The sequence below is a fragment of the Meriones unguiculatus genome, chromosome 7, assembly GCF_030254825.1.
Source record: "Meriones unguiculatus strain TT.TT164.6M chromosome 7, Bangor_MerUng_6.1, whole genome shotgun sequence".
Lineage (NCBI taxonomy): Eukaryota > Metazoa > Chordata > Mammalia > Rodentia > Muridae > Meriones > Meriones unguiculatus.
Genome location: NC_083355.1, coordinates 109787179 through 109795769, shown reverse-complemented (window position 1 = coordinate 109795769; position 8591 = coordinate 109787179).

The window sequence follows — 8591 nt, the reverse complement described above, 5'->3', positions numbered from 1 at the left end:
GGTCAGGGACCTGAGTGACTGAGACAGGATCTGAAGGGCAGTCCAGCTAAAAAGGCCGTCTCCACTTTATTACGCCACACTGGCAGCAGTAAAGAAAGGAAGCTTTTGAACAGAAACTCGCTGGTCTTATTCACCAGAGTCCACCAGAGCCCGTTCTCAAGAGTTCCTGCTAGTGAGCATGGGATTAGCTCATTCTTGGACGATTAGAGAACAGCAAACAAGAGATAGGAGAAAGGTGCAGAGGGAGACACAAGCCACAGCTGTGGAAGACGGTGCTTCAGTTATGGCTGCAAACAGAGTCCAATCGTGTGAGTGTGCACGCGCACGCATGTGTGTGTGTGTGTCCAACAAACATTAGAGGCACTAATGATCAAGTGGAGTCTGATGGAGACACTCTGAATAAAAAAGAGGAGTTGGAGAGATGGCTCAGTGGTTAAGAGCACACTGCTCTTGCAGAGGACCTGAGTTTGGTTCCCAGCACCCACCCACTCCCAACCATCTGTAACTCCAGCTCCAGGGCCTCTGTGGACACTGTACTCATTCAAGCTAATCCCTTCCTGCCCCTGACACACATACAGGTAACTAAAAATTTTCAACTATTTAATGGAAATACAGTTTCTTTGTTCCCAAAGGAAAAGCTTTGGCTTCATCATCTTTCCCTCACTTTGATTTTCAATTCCATTGCCTTGTCATTGTATCTTAATTGCCTTTCTCTTCACTTTGGCTTTGCTTCTCTTGTTTCTTTAGGCAAAACCTAGGTCATTTAAAGTTTCCATTTTAATGACACTCAATGCTTTATACTTTCTTCTGCATCTGTATCCCTTTCAAAGGACTCTCTTGTTTGACCCATGCATTACTTACACTTGTTGTGGTGGTTTGAATATGAATGTCCCTCCCAGGCATGTATGTTTGAATGCTTAGTCATCAGGAAGGGGCACTACACCGAGGGATTAGGAGTGGCCTTGTTGGAGTATGTGTGGCCTTGTAGAAGGAAGTGTGTCACTGGGGGTGGGCTTTGAGGTTTCAAAAGCCCACACCAGGCCCAGCGTCTCTCTCTCCTCCTGCTGCCTGCAGACTCGGATGTGGAACCCTCAGCTACTTCTCCAGCACTGTGTCTACCTGTGTGCCACCAAGCTTCCACGTGATAGTGGACTAAACCTCTGAAACTGTAAACGAGCCCCAATTACAGTGTTCCTTCACAGCAGTCGTAATCCTGACTTAGAAATGTGTGTTATTTCATTCCACCCATGGTGGCTGTTTCTGAACATCTTTAGCATGATTCTAGTTTCTGACTGAATTCTCTACCCAAATGGAATTTTATTTTATTTATTTATTTTTATGCACTCACCAAGATCTGTTCTCCAGCACAGGTGCTTTGGTGTGTAATTTTTGTGTTTTGCAAACTAGTGTGTGTTCTGATACATTGGGCAGGTGAGGGAGTGTGCCCCATCCTTCCTTAGGTCCCCGTTTTCCTCTTTATCTGTTTTTTTGTTGTTGTTGTTTTTTTTTTGTTTTTTTTTTTTCGGATGAAGAGCTTTCTGATTCCTTTTTGTCTTTTTAGCCATGCCTCTTTCTAATCTGTTGGTGGCAGCTGCATCATGGCACATGCTTTCCTATAGTAATGCTTCACTATTACTATCATTGGAGCTTTATAACAACGTACTTCCACTTTCCCTTCCCTGGCCTTCGTGCTAATGTAACATATATCCTAAGGTACATGCTATGAACTTTACAATCTATTGCTAATGCTTTTCTTTAAGGATTTCATCACCTTTGCGCTTTGCTGTGTATGCCGATGGGAATGTTAAATGGTGCAACCACTTCGGCAAATGACTGGGCAGTTTCTGAAGCCCCGCCTATGATCCTGTCATTCCATGCCTACGTGTTTACACAAAGGAAACCGGAGCTTATTTCCACACAAAGACCAACACATGGATGCTCACGGCAGTTTCATTTCTAGCACTAATAAACAGGAAATAGCTCAGGTGTCCATCAGCAGGTTAATGGCCTCAGGGACTGGCATATCCATATAACATATAACTGTAAGACAGGGAACACAGTGCTGACACCTGCCCAGAACTGGTATATAATTATCATGCTGAATGGAGGGAGCCAGGAAGAGCAGATGTGTGCTACTGTGCACTGTCAGTCAATCACTTGAAGTCCCAGAGAAATGCAAATTCAGTAATCAGCCAGTCCAGTGGTCATGAGGGGCCAGGAGTGAGAGAGAGAGGATGGATTGCAAAGTGGCACAGGACACTTTAGGGGCAGTCGATAATCCCATTATCTTCACTATCGTGACGTTTCTATGGTAAAACCTGAGCCCAAAACTCAAAGCTTGTATTTTAAATATGCATGATTTATTGCATGTCAATTAGACAGCAATAAAACCATAAACACTTATCTCCTTAAAGCAGATTGTGAATGGCTTAGTGGCCACTACAGAACAGAACATGATACAAACTAAGGGAATAATATTGGGGAAACAATGGAGAAAATCTCAGTCTGCTGAGGGACAATGTCTAGAAAGTTAGCACGTATGCACCTAGAAATTCCTAAGACGGGAGAAAAGGGGACAGATAACACGTACAGAGAAGTAATGGGAACAGTTTTTCCCAAAGTTTCAGCAAGAGCTCAACCCTAAGGGGTTAAAATATAAGGGGACTGACACAATGATCGAATTCTCAAAAAGCAAAACTAAAGAGGAGCATTAGAATTAGAATGAGCCAGAGGGGGTAGGGGGTGGGGTCAGTGGTTAGAGCCTCAGCATGGCACACAAAAAGGGAGAGAGGAGGAGAAGGAGGGTGAAGAAAAGAGATAAAAAGAACAAAGAAAAAGAGAGGAAGGGAAAGAGAGAAAGTGAGAAAGAGAGAAAGGAGGGAGGGAAGGAAGAAGAAAGGAAGGTGGATGGGAAAATGGAGTTAGGAAGGGAGAAAGAAAACACATACACTTAAAAAAAAAAAAGTATCCAGAATGAAAAAGGGAAGGAACCCATAATGAGGGTGGCAGCAGCCTTTTCAATAGAGACAGAATTTTAAATGGTGGAATCTGGGCCTGTGTTGCTCAATGACAGAGACATGTTCTGAGATACGCGCTGCCCTGTAGGGAGGTTGTCATGCACCCAGTGTACCTACACTGAGGTAGCTACCACCAGGCCGCACCATGTTAGGGGACCATCACCTGATATAGGTCTGTCATTGACCAAAACATCACCACATGCCATCTGACTGTATAGGCGCGTGTGTGACACATGAATATGTGCACGTGTGTGTGCACACACGTGTGCTCACCTAGAGGTTGACATGAGGTGTCCCCATCTTACTTTTTTGAGACAAGGTCCCTCACTGAACAGGAAACTCTTTGGACTGGAAACAGCTGGACTGGCCAGGGAGCCCCTGCAGTGAAATTACAAGCTTACGCTCTTGCTTGGCATTTTTTTTTAAACCCATGTTCTGGAACCCAGGTCCTCATGCTTGTGCAAGACAAACACTTTATTGATGGAGCTTTCACCTCAGCCGAAGACAAGTAATATTAAAAAAAAAAAAAAAAAAAAAAGTGAAGGGTTACAGAGATGGCTCAGTGTTTAGAACACTGTTGCTCTTCCACAGGATTGAGCTCAATTCCCAGCACCCACATAGAGACTCATGACCAGTCTGTAATTCCAGACCCAGAGGATCTGATGCCCTGTTCTGGCTTCCACAGGCACCAGGCACACACATGCTGCACAGAGAAACACGCAGGCAAACTACCCATACACAGACAATAAGATAGTAAGACTTATAAAATCCACAATGAGCTAAGATTGCATGGGATGCTGTGTCTGGCCTCCAGGAAGGCTCCCAAATAAACAGAGAGGTGCTGCAGACAGTAGCATGCAGCTTCTGGTGGGACACCCGACCGCTTAGATGAAGTGTGATTGGCAGCCAACTGACAAACTGCCACCTGCTAGAGCTGACTCAAGAAGAAATAGAAAATCTGACCCCAAGCTCCTTGCCTTCCTCCTGGGTCTCCAGCAAGTGTTATGGATCGCTATGTTGATTCAGTGGCTTGACTCCCCAGTCTGTCTTTATTCCACGATCAGTTTCACAAAGGTGCACTGAGCGTCTCCTGAGTTTCGGGCACTTTGCTATGTGTGAGAGATACAATGGTAATAAATAGAGTCAATTCAGCATAATTTATGCTTGTTCTTACTAAAACACTTGAGCTCCGGAGCCCTGGAGAACGGTCCATCTCGTAATACGACTCTATTTCTAGAGAAAGATCAGAGTTGTTGATGTTACTTCAATGCAGTAACTTTGTGTCAGAAATCAAGTTTGTCATATAAACTTGTGAATTGTTTGTATTCTTGATCCTGAGGAGACAAAATCAGGCAAGATATAATTTAGGGAGATTCAAAACAAAACAGATTATAAGAGGGTAGAAGTTTTCAAATTAGTGTTAGTTTAGTTGCCAGAAAATATACATACTTAGGGGATTGCTGATTCTTCTTTTCAAGTGTGTGTGTGAGAGAGAGACAGACAGACAGACACAGAGACAGAAACAGAAACAGAGAGACACATAAAAAGAGAGACTTCAGGCCACTCCCCTCTCCCCAACCCCTCCCCCCCCTCCCCCGAGCTCCCGGACTCTTCCTAGTTCTCCCAGGAGTTACTTTCCAAGACTGCAAACATCCAAGGCTCTGTGGCCACATTTCCCAGGGACTCCTATTTCTGTCTCCTATTCCCCCCCCCCCCCCGGCATCTTTGAGTCTGCCTTGCTCACGGCTGTGTGGCTTTTCCTCCCACCTGTACAAGACTTGCTGCTTTGGAAGCCCCAGGGTGAGCCTTTTTCTGACCTAGAAGGGTAGAGAGAGCCCACCCTCTGTCCCTCTGGAGTTCCTCCTTCTGCTCTATTGAAAAGATCTGGACTGTGTACCTGACCCAGTCCCAGACTCTAGCACCTACCTATCAAAAAAGGCTGTGAATCTTAGCTACTCAGAAGGCTGAGGCAGGAGGACCATGGATTTGAGGTTTGCCCGGGGAACAGGTAGGACCTGTCTCAAGTGAAACTGAAGGTAGAACACTTGCCCAGCACGTGCACAGGACTAAGCTCAACCTCCTGTGTAACACAACAACGACGAAAACAGCTTCTGTATCACTCGTCTCCTCCAGCGGGAGCCCGCAAACGAGCTGGAGAAGGCACCGCACCACCTCCATCCCCATCTCCGCCCATCTCCTCCCTCCTGGCACATGCCACGTGGAGCCTAGTCCAGCAGACCAGTAATAAGCTCCTGACGGGAGTGGCTCCTGTTCAACCCTTTATCTCGCCTCGCTTCCAGAGAATCCCATTCCGGCATCCTCTCCACACCGGATCCCGCAGCAAGACCTTATCGCCCACATTCCTCATCTGCTGGACTAGAATGATAACCAGGCAGACGAAAGAGCAGGACAGGCCTGAGGGCAGGGCCTGGGACTTGTACCAATCGATCAGAGCTTATGGGTCACGAACATTCCACCCCGCCCCAGCAGACACTTGTCCCTTCCATCTGTCAATTACTCAACCTCATTCCTGAGGACTATGCGGCCCCAGGAAGGAATCCTAGGCAGTCCTCACGGAGTGTCCTGCTCACTCTTTAAAAAAAAGAAAAAAAAAAACAAAACACATTCCTTTTATTTTTTTAAGATTACAATCACATAATTCCCTCTAAACCTTCTCTTTTAAATTCATGGTCTCTTTTTTCCACTAGTTATTACATACATATCTACAAATGTGGTGTGTTTGTGTGTGTGTGTGTATGTGTGTGCAATGCCTTTAACCGCAGCACTTGGGAGGCAGAGGCAGATGGATTCCTGTGAGTTCCAGGCCAACCTGGTCTACAAAGTGAGTCCAGGACAGCCATGGCTACACTTGGTTGTCTCAAAAAACAAAACAAAAGTGTCTATACACATATACATGCTTATATAATACATATTCCTAAATACACCCTGCTCAGTCTGTGTAATGCCACTTGTTTGTATGTTTTCAGGGCTATCGCCAATTGGTGTGCTCTTCCCTGGGGAAGACGATTTCTCTCATTCTCAGCTTTCCTTCTCGAACTGTAGTTCTTTATGTGGGGTTGAGGCCTTTCCCCTGCCCACTTTAACATGTCTCTTGTTGTCCTTGTTCAGCTCATGTTTAGGTGGTCTTATTGGTAAGACTTTATGGGTGTAGCTTTTCACATTAGGAAGAGGCCCAGTCTCCAAGCAACTCCCCAGTCCCCTCCCTTTTACAATCTTTCTGTCCCCTCTTCTCTAATGCTCCCTGAGCCTGAGGTACTGGAGTTGTTTTGTGGATGCAGCGATGGGGACTGAGAGCCACAATTCTGCGCTTTGATCTGTCTGTTGGGAAGAGACATTTCCTTGAAGAGGGGTGAGCACTACACTTACCAGGCTAGACCCTGGAGGAGGGTGTGTAGGATTTGGCTGGGTGAAGAGGTTGGAGGAGTCACGGGAGGAGTCTCTTGCTAACCCTTAAATACTTCTCTGAGGCCAGTGGTCCTCTGAACCCAGAGTAGTAAATACTATGTTTATTCAATATAGTAATAAAATTACCTACCGTCAGTCACAGCTGAAGTAGCTCTTCCTCTTTGATGATAGCCTGATGTGGAGGGCACAGGGCCAGGTGACACAAAGGCTTCTGGGAACTCTGTATGTGGAGTCCTATTGTCCCAGGGGTATGTGGCCTGCCCATCCTCTGGTGCCATCATCACTTAAAAAAGCCTCTTCGAGACTGGCACTTCTCTTTCTTTGGTCTTGCATGTGTGTGTTTGTGGGTGTGCATGCCAGAGGCAAACCTCAGGTACTGTCTTCCTTGCTATTTTGAGTCAGGGTTTCTCAGTGGCCTGGGACTTGCTGACTATGCTGGGCTGGCTGGTTGGCGAGCAAGCCTCAGGGGTGTGCTTGTTTCTGCTTCCCCAGCGCTAATGTTACAAGCATAGCCACAGCACCGTGCTTTTTTTTTTTCACAGATGTCCTGGGGATTGAACTCTGGTCCTCGTGCTTGCACAACACCCACTTTACTGACTAAGCTTATCAGCCCCACCCACCCTTCCTCCTCCATTTCCTCCTTGACAAAATCATGTGCCTCTGCTGACCTCAGATGTGTGCTCCTCCAGATTCTGGCTCCTGAGTGCCAGATTATAGGCCTGTGGTTCCTTTGACTCAGAGTGAGTCAAACCACCGTACTGTCCCGGAAGCCAGAGAGAGCATGCATCCCACTGCCGGAGGTCCTGCTACCTTCAGATGAGAGAAAAGCATCAGGGCTGTGAGGATGAGTGAGTGGATAAGGCTCACAGTTCTGTATTTGGGAGCTTTCCAGGCTCCTGCCTGTTGTCTGTGCTTTACTGTGGGTGAGCACAGAGAAATTCAGGAAACCCAAGCCCAGTCATTCTTTTGGAGTCCCACCTGAAGGGTCTGGCCTGTATTGGAGGAGACAGGAGAGACTCATGGGAGCCCTCCGCCTATGGCCTTCAAAAACAGACAGTGACAGTTAGAGACAGTGCCCTTTCAAAGAAAGGAAGTCATCCAGGAAATGACGTTATCCAACCAAGCGACTAAAGCTTCGTCTCCTCAGTGATTACCCCTAATGTGTCCTATCATTACCTGGGCAGGCACAGCTCTGGCTGGCCTTCTGCCCTTGCTTTGAGCTTTCCAAAGCCTTTCGGTTTCATGCTGTTCCACCTGTCCTGGGCCTTGTGGGTCATTCCCACTTGGAGGATGCAGCCTTTCTCCTATCCTTAGGCAAGCCTTGCTTACCCTGATGGATACGCCCTCCTCCCTAGACTATTCCTGAGCCCAGGGATCCCTGCCTTCATCCTCTCCCCATCCCCATTGTGTGAATCTTAGCTGTTCTCATACACCCTCAACACACACACACATACACACACACACACACACAGACACAATTACAAACTATGGCACATGTGGCAGAGGAGTTTTTTCAGTTGTCTTTTTCTCCCGCTATGCACCTGGCTTATGAATGGATGAGCTGTGAGTCAGTGAATAATGAATGGATGTGTGCATCGGTGGGTCAATCAATCCACTGACCATGGATGATCAGCGAGCGGGTTGGGAGAAGTAGGTCTTCTGCAGTGAACGCTGCCCCTCACTGCACCTCAGCTGAGCAATTCCAATGGTGGTCTTGGTGCTTAAACAAAGCCACAAAATTTCTCAGCATAAAAATTAATCTAAGCTGGTTGTGGTGGCGCATGCCTGCACTTGGGGAGGAAGAGGCAGGAGGTTCTCTACGAGTTCAAGGCCAGCCTGGTCTACAAACCAAGTCTAGGACAGCCAAGACTACACAGAGAAACCCTGTCTCAAAAAACCAATAGTAATAATAATATTATTACTATTATCTAGATTGTTCTACCCCACCCTCCCTGAGCTATGGACAGCTGTGTTATGGAAGATGTGAGGTCCACATTAGGTCATCACTGTACAGATTCCCAGAATTCACTGCAAAGCCAGTGTTCTGGGTGCTGATGGTTATCTTTCATTCTGTCCTGGGCTTGCCATCCTTGTGGTTCCTGAAGTACAGCTAGGGGGGTCTCAGCGGCTGTGGCAATGGGTCCTGTA